The sequence below is a fragment of the Canis aureus genome, chromosome 36, assembly GCF_053574225.1.
Source record: "Canis aureus isolate CA01 chromosome 36, VMU_Caureus_v.1.0, whole genome shotgun sequence".
Taxonomy (NCBI): domain Eukaryota; kingdom Metazoa; phylum Chordata; class Mammalia; order Carnivora; family Canidae; genus Canis; species Canis aureus.
Genome location: NC_135646.1, coordinates 24,613,755 through 24,626,984, shown reverse-complemented (window position 1 = coordinate 24,626,984; position 13,230 = coordinate 24,613,755). Strand labels below are relative to the sequence as shown.

Genomic DNA, 13,230 nt, shown 5'->3' with positions numbered 1-13,230 from the left:
ATACCCCCAAATGAGGGGTCAGTAGACTAGAAATATTGTAAAACAACCCAATACCATAAACATGAACAAGAGGAAAGTGAAGTCCTCAAAAGTACTGCAGAAAGTCAGGAATGAAATTCCCTATATCTCAATGGAAGAAAATTGCTCCTAATAAAAACCCTCATGGGGATCCCTGGGTGGCGCAGCGGTTTAGCGCCTGCCTTTGGCTCAGGGCGCGATCCTGGAGACCTGGGATCGAATCCCACGTCGGGCTCCCAGTGCATGGAGCCTGCTTCTCCCTCTGCTTGTGTCTCTGCCTCTCTCTCTCTCTATATATATGTAACTATCATAAATAAATAAATTAATTTAAAAAATAAATAAATAAATGTGAAGACTTTAAAATAAAATAAAATAAAATAAAAAAATAAAAACCCTCATGGAAAAGAAAAAACTTCAAAGTGAACTATCCAAACAAATATCAAACAAACTTTTCAGGATAGGAGAACCACTGTGAAACATATTTTTAAAACTAAAGACAGAAATGAACAAAAATCAGAAAAATAAAGAGGTGTTTGTGCTTAGAACAGTGGAAAAGACAAAAGTATCTCAGAAATGAGGAATAAGTTACAAGATGTCCAAAGGAGAACTGATTCAGAGCAAAGAAGGAGTCACTAAAGAAAAGCAGGAAAACAAGGAAATGAAAATGGCATTAAGAAGTAAAAAAGGTCAGGGGTGCTTCACTGGCTCAGTTGGTGGACATGCAACTCTTGATCTTGGGGTTGTGAGACTGAGCCTCATTCATGTTGGGTGTGGATATTACTTAAAAATAATCTAAAACAAAAGTAAAAAGGGTCACAGAAAAAGTAATGGAATGGGAAATGGGCAAAGAAAGAATACTACTTGTGTTATTAGAGTCCCTGAGTGGGACTCAGAAGTAATATTAAAAACTACAGCCCAGGGGCGCCCAGGTGGCTCAGTCAGTTAAGTGTCCAACTCTTGATTTCTGCCCAGGTCAGGCCCTCAGGGTCATGAGATCAAGCCCCACACGTTGGACTCTGTGCAGAGTGTGGAGCCTACTTAAGATCCTCTCTCCCTCTCCCTTTGCCCCTCTCCACCTTTAGAAAGAACATTTTCTAAAAATAGAAAAAAGTGTATCTGAATCTACATTTTAGAAGAACTCACCAGGAAACTAGAAGAAAAAGATTCAACAAGACATATTCTAGTAAAACTATAAGATTTCAAAGACAAAATATCATCAAAGTCGACAGATAAAAAGATCAAATTATTTACAAAGACAAAAGAAACTGGCACCCTGTTTGTAAACCAATGCACTAAGCGAGGCAATAGGCTGAATTCTAAGATAGGGCCCAAGATTTCCCACCTCCCGGAGACCTGCCTGCATCATCTCTCTACGGTGAAATGATGTATTTCATGCTTATGATTAGAGAATATGTCACAGTTGACTTGAGGGAGAGATTATCCTGTAGTGTTGACCTCATCACATAAATCCTTTAAAAGCCATTTATCCAACTAGTTGCAGAAGGGAAAGTCCGAGATTTGAAGCACAAGAAGATTTTGTGTGTCCCCTGGCTTGAAGGTGGAGAAGGCGGTGTGGCATGGAATGCAGGTTCATCTGGAAGCTGAAAGCAGCCCTGGAAACGGAGACCTCAGTCCTAAACTGCCAGAAACTGAATTCTGCTAACAACCAGAATAAACTTCAATGTAGATTCTTGCCTTAGACCTTCAGAAAAGAGCACAGTCCTCCCAACACCTTGATTTCAGCCTGTGAAACCCTGAGATTCTAGCCCCACTCTGGATTCCTGACCCACAGAAACCATGATAGGAAGTTTGTATTATTTTTAAATTTTTCTTATTTTTCATTTTGTTAAGTAAGCTCTACACACCCATCACAAGGCTTGAACTCACAACTTCAAGATCAAGAGTCCTGCACTCTACCAACTGAGCCAGCCAGGTGCCCCAGGTTCATATTTGTATTTTTTTAAGCCCCCAAGTGTGTGGTAGCAGCAATGAAAAATTGATACATAGCATTTTTAAAAAACTCAAAGAATATGAGTGAACCAAGGATTCTACATCCAATTTTCAACTATCAAAACTACAGAAAATTGGGTTTGAAGCTGGGCTACTATCGCCAGGGGCTGTTGGCAGCCCATGGACCAACCCTTCCTGGCCCTGGGGCCCCACCCTGCCTGGTTGTAACTGTCCTCAGCCCCTCTCCCCACAACCCCCTGCCCTGGGAGGTCACCCCTCAAAATAAATAAAACTACAGAGAAGTGGTTATAAACATATGAGAACTTAGAGAATTCTGCATCCATCAAGTCTTCCTGAGGAAATTACAAGAGCAGAGGTCAGCAAACTTTTTCCATAAGGACCAGACAGTGAAGCTTAGAGGCTTTGAGGAATAAATATGGCTTCTGTCACATATTATTCTGGTTTTTGGATGTGTTTCTTTTTAATTCTTTGCTCGTAAGCCACCCAAAACCAGATTATGATTCAGATTTGGCCTGCAGGCCTTATTTAAACAGCCCCTGTGTTAGAGGAGGAATGATAATGGAAAATATATAAATGTGTACAGCAGCATATAAAAAAAGATCAGGACAAGAGAACTGATGTGCAAATGTTATATATTACGATAAAATGGAAAAGCAACCACAAAAATGGCAGAAGGGAGAAGAGAGAGAATACAGTTGCTGTATAGGCCCCCAGGAAGGCACTGAAGGGAAACAATCTTGAGAAACCAGATGGTTGAAGGTCATATAAATAAACAGGACTAAGGGCTTTTTAAAAAAGTACAAGTAAGGGACATGGTTCCAGATGGTAAAGTACAAAGGTCCTGAACTCACCTCCTCCCATAGACACATGGAATCTCTGGCTATATATGCAACAATTCCCTCTGAAACAAGGCCTGAAAACTAGCTGAGCAACTCCTTCATGTCAAGGAAATGAGGAGAAAACCACAATGAAGTGGGTGGGATTGAAACCCAATCTCACCATAATCCTCACTCATGACACAGTGACCTTACAAAAGAGAGAATTTACAAACCTGAAACTTCTTCCCCAAGTCAGGCACCCCAATTTTTAAGATCTGTACCTAAGAGATAAGCTCCCAAAACCTGGCTTTGAAATCAAATGGGGGTCACAACTAGGAGACCCAAAGGGCTTCAGCAAAATGAGAAAGACTTTCATAAGGACTCACACAGGGGCACTTGGGTGGCCCAGTCAGTTAAGTGTCTGCTTTTGGCTCAGGTCATGATCCCAGGGTCCTGAGATCAAGCCCCTTGTTGGGCTCCCTGCTTCTCCCACTTCCTCTGCCCCTCCCCTTGCTCATATCCCCCCCTCAAATAAATAAATAAATCTTTTTAAGAAAATAAAGGGCTCGGGATCCCTGGGTGGCGCAGCGGTTTAGCGCCTGCCTTTGGCCCGGGGTGCGATCCTAGAGACCCGGGATCGAATCCCACGTCGGGCTCCCGGTGCATGGAGCCTGCTTCTCCCTCTGCCTATGTCTCTGCCTCTCTCTCGCTCTCTCTGTGTGACTATCATAAATAAAAAATAATAAAAAATAAATTAAAAAGATTGTTCAAAAGATAAAAAAAAAAAAAAAAAAAAAAGGGCTCACATAAACTCACCACAGGATCCAGCACAGAAGCACAGACTTTATGTGGAAGAGATTCCACTGCTCATCTTAAAGTGTCTGCAGGAGGGGCAGGAAGTGCTGGGATACTCTCAGGGGACAGGGCTGGTCAGCCTTTGTCACACCTTCCCTCTACCTTGCTGAAGCTGGCAGACTCATTTTCTTTCATGCTAGCCCTTCCCGCCTGCCCTACTCCGCAGGTGTGCTCTCACTTTCTTCCTCTGCCACACTCCAAAGTATCCATGGACTGTAACATTCAAAGAAATTCTTCTTGGCCAAATACCACCTCCCAGAGCACTGCTCAGGCAGCAGACCGAAACATATCCCCACTCTTTCTAAGAGGCCTATTCACTTTCCCAGGAGCTTTCTTTTCAGCTTAAATATTTCTTGTAAGGCAAGTGTAATGGTGATGAGCTCCTTTAGCTTTTGCTTGTCGGTCTTTAGCTCTTCACTTTCCCGGCTAAAGGGCAGGCTTCTGGTCTGGCACATTCCTAGGGCCCTATGGAAGTGCACTCAGGGAAGAAAAGCCAGTGGATACAGTCTTGGCATTCTCTCCCTTTCCCTCACTCCAGTTTGCTGGTATCTCCCCAGATAGAGCTTATACCCTTGTATTGCACCCCAGTCTTTGTGACTATTGCCTAGAGGACTTCAGATCACCTGACTCTGACTCTATTGGCCAACAGGGCTTACACTTGTGGTCCGAAGAACTATATATATCTGCATACTAAAAGCTGCTGCCTGAGGATCTGCCTTCCAATCAGCCTGTATATAGGTGCTGACTGAGATACCTCCCTTTAGGACACGGTAAGCTCTTGGCACACCCTCAAGAACTATTAAAAGTACAATGAGCTGCTTGGACAAGCACAAAGGTTTGAGAAACAATCAAGAGTTAGGGCAAGGATGAACAATAAATAAGTCATCTCCTACATGAGACCATGCCTTCAAGATTGGGAGAGGTGGCTGTTACTACTGCTACATAGAAACCAATGCAGAGAGTGAAGCAAAACGAGTAAATAAAGGGATATATTCATAGAGGTGCTCAGCAAAACTGGGAGAAGAATGAATAGTGAGAACTTAAAAAAAAAAAAAAAGAAAATATAAGAAAATACCACACAGAAGTCACAGAGCAAACGAATACAATAACTTCACTGAAAAATACAGTAAAGGGCTTCAACAGCAGACTACATTGGCAGAAGAAAGGATTAGTGAATGCTAAGATAGGGCAGTACAACTCACCCCATCAGAGCAACAAAATGAATAAAAGTAAAGATACCTTTAAGGAATTTAGGGGCATCAAGCATACTAACACTCATATTATACAGGCCCCAGAAGGAGAAGTGAGTGAAAGTGGCAGGAACTTATTGGAGAAATAATGGCTGGAAACTCTCCTAACCTGATGAAGAAAACAGACATTCAGAGAGTTCCAAATAAAATGAACCCAAGGAGACCCATCTTGAGACACATTACAATTAAAATGTCAAAAGTTAAAGGAGAGAATCTTAAAAGCAAGAGAAAACTTGTTACATACAAGGGAATCCCCATAAAACTATCAGATTTTTTCAGAAGAAATTTTGCAGACCAGAGGGAGTGCACAATATATTCAAAGTGCTAAAAGTAAAAACTTTCCAGCCAAGAATACTCTACTTGGCAAAGTTAATCAGAATTGAAGGAAAGAGAGAGAGTTTCACAAGCAAGCAAAAGCTAAAGGAGTTCACCACTAAATTAGCCTTACAAGAAATGTCAGACCACTTAAAGTTGAAAAAAGAGGTGCTAATTAGTAAGAAGAAAATATATGAAAGTGCAACTCACACTGGTAAAGTTAAATACATAGTAAAGGTAGGAGCACATGGGCAGCTCAGTGGTTAAGCTCTGACTCTGGATCTCAGTTTAGGTCTCAGGGTTGTGAGTTCAAGCCACACCCTGGGCTCCACACTGGGTGGGGAGCCTACTTAAAAAAATAAAATTATTATATCTATACACACACACACACAGAGTAAAGGTAATGGATTAATCACTTAAAAACTAGTATGAAAATTAAAAGATAAAGTAGTAAAACTAAAATCACAGTAATTAGTTAAGAGATACAAAGGATAAAAACATGTAAAATGTAACATCAAAACCACAATATGCAGTAGGAGGATAAAAATGTAGAAGTTTAGAATGCGTTCAAATTTATCAATCTAAAATAGGCTGTCATTAATATATATGTAACCCTCGTGGTAACCACAAAACAAAAACATCAGGTAGGTACACAAAAGATAACGAGAAAAAGGAATCTAAGCATGCCACTAAAGAAAATCATCAAGCCACAAAGGAAAAGGCAAGAGAAGAAAAAGGAACGGGGCAGAGGGGGAGGGACTACAAAACATCCAGAAAACAAAAATGGAAATGAGAATGTACCTATCAATAATTACTTTAAATGTAAAGGGATTAAACTTTCCAATAATAAAAAAAAGAGTAGTTGAATTTAAAAAACAAACAAGACCCATCTAATGCTGCCTACAAGATATGCACTTCAGTTCTAAGAACACACAGAGTGAGAGGATGGAAGAACATAAACGGAAGCCAAAAGAAAGCTGGGGTAGCTATACTTATATTGGGCAAAATAGACTTTAAAACAGACTGTGATAAGAGATAAAAGCGTTATAAAGTAAGGGGTCAAGCTCAAAAAAGATGTAACGTGAAATATTTATGCACCTCATATACAAGCACTAAATATATAAAGCAAATATTAAGAGACCAGGGGCACCTGGGTGGCTCAGGCAGTTAAGCATCTACCTTCAGCTCAAGTCATGGTCCCCGGGTCCTGGGATGGAGCCCGTCCAGGCTCCCTGCTTCTCCCTCCCCCTCTGCCACTCTTCCTACTTGTGCTTGCGCGTGCTCTCTGTCAAATAAATAAAATCTTTAAAAAAAAAAAAATATTAAGAGACCAAAAGGAATTGATGGCAATATGATAATAGTTGGGGACTTTAGCAGCACACATCTATGGATATCAGAAAGTCAGGAAATATTGACCTCAAACAACATGTTAGACCAAATCAACTTGATATTTACAGAACATTCCATCCAAAAGCAACAAAATACACATTTTTCTAAAGTGCACATGGAACATTCTCCAGAATAGACCACAAAACAGATCTTAATTTATTTAAGAGAACTTACACCATAGCAAATATTTTTTCCACCAAATAGTGTGACACTAGGGATCCCTGGGTGGCGCAGCGGTTTGGCGCCTGCCTTTGGCCCAGGGCGCGATCCTGGAGACCCGGGATCGAATCCCACGTCGGGCTCCCGGTGCATGGAGCCTGCTTCTCCCTCTGCCTATGTCTTTGCCTCTCTCTCTCTCTCTCTCTCTCTGTGACTATCATAAATAAATAAAAATAAAAAAAAATAGTGTGACACTAGAAGTCATTACAAGTAGGAAACTGGAAAATTCACAAATATGGAGAGGCTAGCCCACATGCTACAGAACAACCAATGAGTCAACAAAGAAATCAATAGAAATAAAATACCTTGAGACAAATGAAAATGGAAATGTAACACACCAAAATTTATGGGATGCATCAAAAGCAGTTCTAAAAATCTAGGAAGTTCACAACAAATGCTTACCTCATGAAACAAAATTCCAAAACAACATTACACCTCAAAAAGCTAGAGTTCAAACCCAGAGTTTATAGGAGGAAGAAAATATAACAAAAATCAGCACAAAAATAAATGAAACAGAAATTTTAAAAAGGACCAATGGAAAAGATCAATGGAAAAAAAAAAAAAAAGCTGGTTCTTTGAAAACATAGATAAGACCTAAAAAAATAATTTCAGAAATGAAAGAGGAGCTGTTTCAACTGCTACCACAAAGGTTTCTAAGAAACCATTATGAATAATTATATGCTAACAAATTAGACAGCCTAGAAAAAATTAATTCCAAGAACATACAACCTACCAAGACTTAAATCATAAAGAAATAAGAATCTGAACAAATACTAGTAATGAGATTGAATCAATAATTGAATACCTTTCAGTAAGCAAAAGTCCAGAATCAGATGGCTTCACTGGTGAATTCTACCAAACACTAAAAAAATGAATATTAAGGACGCCTGGGTGGCTCAGAGGTTAAAGCACCTGCCTTTGGCCCAGGGCGTGATCCTGGAGTCCCTGGGATCAAGTCTCGCATCAGGCTCCCTGCATGGAGCCTGCTTCTCCCTCTGCCTGTGTCTCTGCCTCTCTCTCTCAATCTGTCTCTCTCATGAATAAATAAATAAAATCTTTAAAAAAAGATTAATACTCATCCTTCTTAAATTCTTCCAAAAAAACCACCAACCCCAGAAGAGGAAGAAACTCTTCCAAACTCATTTTACAAAGCCAACATTACTCTGATACCAAAACCAGAAAAGGATGCCACCAGGAAATTAAAGGCCCGTATCCCTGCTGAATATAGATGCAAAAATCCTCAACAAAATATTAGCAACCTGAATTCAACAATACGTTAAAAGGGTCATACACCATGATCAAGTGGGATATTTTTCCCAGGGATGCAAGGATGATTCACTATCTGCAAATAAGTCAGTGTGATACACCACATTAAGAAATGAAGGATAGGGACCCCTGGGTGGCACAGCGGTTTGGTGCCTGCCTTTGGCCCAGGGCACGATCCTGGAGACCTGGGATCGAATCCCACATCGGGCTCCCGGTGCATGGAGCCTGCTTCTCTCTCTGCGCCTCTCTCTCTCTCTCTCTCTGTGACTATCATAAATAAATAAAAATTAAAAAAAAAAAAAAAAGAAAAGAAATGAAGGATAAAAATCTTATCTCAATACATGCAGAAAAAAATTTTGACAAAATTGAACTTTCGTTTAGGCTTTTAAAAACTCTCAACAAAGAGGGTGTATAGATGAAAGCCATCTCAACATAACAAAGGCCACTTATGACAGGCCTGCAAATGACATACTCAACAGTGAAAGATCAGGAACAAGACAAGGATGACTATTTTTGCCACTTTTAATCAATATAGTATTAGAAGCTCTCACTAGAGCAAGTAGGCATGGACTAAAAGGCATCCCAATTGAAAAGGAAGGGGTAGACTGTCACTATTTGCAGAGGACATGCTAGCTTTGCACAGTGGCAGTATCATAGCCAATGAGGTTTATCCAAGGAGCGATCATTGCTAATTGCAGAGGACATGCTTTATATATAAAATCCCAAAGACTCCACTAGAAATCTATTAGTAGAGCTAAAGAACAAATTCAGTGAAGTTACAGGATAAAAAAATTAATGTATAAATATCAGGAAGAGGAATTAAGAAAATGATCCCATTTACAACTGCATCAAAAAGAAAAAAAATACCTAGGAATAAACGAAGGAGGTGAAAGATCTGTACTCTGAAAACCCTAAGATGCTGATGAAAGAAACTGAAGAGGGCACAAAGAAATGGAAAGACAGTCCATGTCCGTTGATTATAATACTGTTAAAATGTCCCATACTACCCCAAAACAATTTGATAGACCCAGTGCGATCACTCTCAAAATTCTAATGGCATTTTTCACGGAAATAGACAAACCTAAGACGTGCGTGGAACCTCAAAAGACCCCAAATAGCCCAAGCAATCTTGAGAAAGAAGATGCATCATGCTCCCTGATATCAAACTAGATTACAAAGCCAGAGTAATTAAACGTGGTGTGGTGTTACCATAAAAATAGACATTTAGATCAATGGAACAGAATGCAGAGTCCAGAAATAAACCCATGCATATATGGTTAATTATAACAAAGGCAACAAGAATGTACAATGGGGAAAACACAGTCCCTTTGTTAACTAGTGCTGTGAAAATTAAACTGTCACATGCAGGCAGCCCCGGTGGCGCAGCGGTTTGGCGCTGCCTGCAGCCCAGGGTGTGATCCTGGAGACCTGGGATCCAGTCCTGTGTCGGGCTCCCTGCATGGAGCCCGCTTCTCCCTCTGCCTGTGTCTTTGCCCCTCTTTCTCTCTCTGAATAAGTAAATAAATCTTTAAAAAATAATAATAAATAAATAAGCTGCCATATGCGATAGAATAAAACCGGACTTTACACCTTACACAAAAACTAACTTAATATGATTTAAAGACTTGAATGTAAGGCCTAAAACCATAAAACTTCTAGAAGAACACGTAGGAGGTAAGCTCCTTGACACTGATGTCTTGGTGATGATTTTTTAAATCTGATACCCAAAGCAAAACCAACAAAAGCAAAAATAAACAAGTAGGACTACTTCAAACTAAAAAACTAAAACTAAACTAAAACTAAAAAGCTTCTGTACAGGGGCGCCTGGGCAGCTTGGTCAGTTGAGCTTCTCTTATACTCAGCTCCCATCATGATCTCAGGGTGGTGAGATCGAGCCCGAGTTTGGCTCCGTGCTTAGCATAGAGTCAGCTTGAGAGTCCCTCCCTCTGCCCCCCTCCCTGCTTGCACATGCTCTCTCACATAAAAAAAATGTAAAGAAAAAAAGCCTTTGTATAGCAGAGGAAACCATCGAGAGAGTGAAACGGTGACCCTCTGTTTGCAAATCATAGATCTGAGAAGGCGTTAATATGCAAAATATATAACGAACTGAGAACTCAGTAACAAAAATCCCGTTAAAAAATGGGCAGAGGCTCTGAATTGACATTTTTCTAAAGAAGACATACATGTAGATGGCCAACAGGTACATTAAAAAATGCTCGGGCAGCCCCGGTGGCGCAGCGGTTTAGCGCCGCCTGCAGCCCAGGGCGTAATCTGGAGACCCTGGATCGAGTCCCACGTCAGGCTCTCTGCATGGAGCCTGCCTCTCCCTCTGCCTGTGTCTCTGCCTCTCTCTCTCTCTCTCTCTGCATCTCTATGAATAAAATCTTTAAAAAAAAATGCTCAACATCCCACTATCATCAGGGAAATACAAATCTAAAGAATGAGCTATCACACCTGTCAGATGACTGCGGTCAAAAAAAAATAATGAGTGTTGGCGAGGATGTGGAGAAAAAGGACCCCTCGTGCACTGTTGGTGGGAATGCAAACTGCTGCAACCACTGTGCGAAACAGTATGGAGGTTCTTCAAAAAATTTAAAATAGAAATACCCTATGATCCAGTAATTCCACTACTGGGTATTTGCCTACAGAAAACAAAAAACACTCAATTGTTTTAACATATATCCCTATATTTACTGAAGCATATTTACAGTATCCAAGATATGGAAACAATCAATAAATGGACAAAGAAAATGTGGTATTATTCAGCGATCAATAAGAATAAGACCTCGCCTTTCGTGACAACACCGATAGACTTTGAAGGTGTTATGCCACGTGAAATAAGTCAAACGGAAAAAGACAAACTGATTTTTCTTATATCTGGAATCTAAAAAAAAAAAACAAAACAAGGAAGCGGACTCATAGATCTAGAGAACGATTTGCAGTTGCCAGAGGCATTAGGTGGATGGTGGGCAAAATTAGCAAACTGCTTTGGGTTTTGGTTTATTTATTTTTGGTCCTGATAAATTGGATAAGGAAACCCGAAACACATAGAGAACACCAACATGATTTGGAGATAAGCATAAATCACACAAACAAGATACAAGTAGCACCAACAATCAAAGGTCAGTATTGAAATAATATGTGTATATTTTTAACAGATTTTGTTTTTAAGTAATCTCTGCACCCAACACGGGGCTCGAACTCACAAGCCCAAGATCAAGAGTTGCATGCTCCTCCAACTGAGCCAGCCTGGCACCCTGAAACAGTACTTTTTTTTTAAAATGAAAAACCTCAGGAGTTTCTCTTGCCTCTTGAGAGACCTGAACCGGGTCCACAGCTGCTGGTACTCGACACCCCACCCCGTCTACGCTGCCTTCAACAACATGTAACTTCTTGAGTCATCCCAGAAAAGTCATCTGCTTCATGAGGAAACTAGAATCACTGGTGTTGTAAGGCAAAGCCAAGGTTTGCCAGGAAGCCCTTAGGTAGCCAAGCGTGCGGGCCAGGCGCCCTTTCTGTATTTTTACCTTTTACAGGATCTCAAACGAGAGCCCTGTAAATCCTTCAACATCCACCTCTGTCTCTGTGTCGGAGAAGCCTAGCCGTATTTCCGTAGCTGCTTCCCTGGTCCCCAGCACCCACTTTCTGCTCCTAGAACCTCACTTTCACCCAGACTGCCTCCATGACCCTCCTTTGTTCCCTACACTGTCAGTCTGGGTGGCGAGAGGGCCCGGCTGCCTTCTCCTGGGATCTTCCTAAGAACCCTGATGTATTTTCCAGGATCTTCCTCACTTCCCGAAACATTTTCTTTTGAAGTTTCCTATCGGCCATGAAAGAAAAAAAAAAATTAAGTCTTACAAAAAGACACCATAAAATGAAGTCAAAAGACAATTAACAAAGACTTAATTCCAGATTGGATAAAAAGTACCTACAAGTCGACAACACAAATAAGGCCCAGTTATTTTTTTAAAATCGACAGAGGATGGAACAAAAGCAATTCAAAGAAGAAATCCTGAAAGGTCTGTAAGCATGTAAGAAGCTAGGTTTCAACCTTCCCGGCACACAAATGCAACAGCCATTTCCCACCTGCCGACTGGGGGAAAAATACGTTCCAGCGGGACGCAGGTGTCCTCACGCAGCCAGTAGAGTCGTCTGGGAGGGCAGGCGGGCACACCTGGCACAGTGCGGGCACACCTGGTGGAGACTGAGAAAATTAAGGCCATTCCACCTCAAGTTCAGCGTTAGCACAAGTACAGCCATCTCAGGCCCCTGTGAATAAGAGCTGAACTTTACAGGAAAAACCGCAGAACGCCCTTGACAGAGTCGCATGTCAGAGTAAGAACAGAGCTCAGGATGCCCTTGACAGAAAGTCCGGTATCGGAATGAAAACAGCTTAAGAAATTCCTCCACCCCTTCTGAAAATCCCCTAGACCAGCCCATAAAAACCCAGCTGTAACTCCCCTTGGGGTCCGAGTCCCTGCTCCCCCGAGTCGGGTATACTTGGACCCAAGCTAATAAACCCTCATGTACTTGCAGCGGTGTCGGCTCCTTGGTGGTTGTCTCGGATTCGCAATCTTGGGCACAACAGCCTGACAGTGCGGTGCGGGCACACCTGGCGCGGTGCGGGCACACCTGCCGGGACTGCTGGCCGCCTGCAGGGGCTCCGCCGACCTCCTTCAGCGGCGGGAGGTCCGACCCTTGGCCTGCTGCACCCCAGGGGGCGAGCCTGAGCTCTTCCCGCGTGGCTCACCTACAAGACCAACGGCGCCACGTGTGGGTGATACGGCCCCGCGCAGAGCTCCGGCGGCTCCGAGCCCCTGGGTCGGGCTCCTAGGCCCCCAGGGACCCTCTAGGAAAACGGCGGGAAGGGGAGAGAAAGGAGGAAAGCTCCATCCCGTTGCGTAACTCGGACGAAGCCACCGGGGTACTTGGGGCGTCGGCCCCCTCCGGGAAATCGGCGTGGGAGCCGGCCGTGAGCTGCGGCGCCTTCCCCCCGCGGCCCGGGCGCGCCCAGGGGCCTCGGCCTCAGCCTCAGCGGAGGGAAGGCGCGGGCGGGGCGGGGCGGGGCGGGGCGGGGCGGGGCGGGGCGGGGCGGGGCGGGTGTCGGCCTCACCCCGGCTCACCCGGGC

At 42.6% G+C, this 13,230-nt stretch overlaps 1 protein-coding gene across 50 annotated transcripts in view; it reads right to left on the bottom strand.

Moving 5' to 3' along the window:
* LOC144306245 (uncharacterized) overlaps positions 1-13,230 on the bottom strand; it is a 30,243-nt gene that overhangs the window by 15,988 nt on the left and 1,025 nt on the right. For 8 of the 50 annotated variants that reach the window (XR_013373271.1, XR_013373274.1, XR_013373268.1 and 5 more), the window contains exons 1-3: positions 12,632-13,130; positions 12,188-12,305; positions 11,806-11,921 (exon numbers count right to left, since the gene is read on the bottom strand). The exons of 3 other annotated variants lie outside the window; for them this stretch is intronic. The gene's annotated coding sequence lies outside the window, so the exon portion shown is untranslated. Of the gene's footprint in view, positions 1-11,628; positions 11,776-11,805; positions 11,922-12,187; positions 12,306-12,631; positions 13,134-13,230 lie in introns of those variants that run through there. 39 more of the 50 variants (XR_013373292.1, XR_013373296.1, XR_013373288.1 and 36 more) reach the window with 20 other exon arrangements.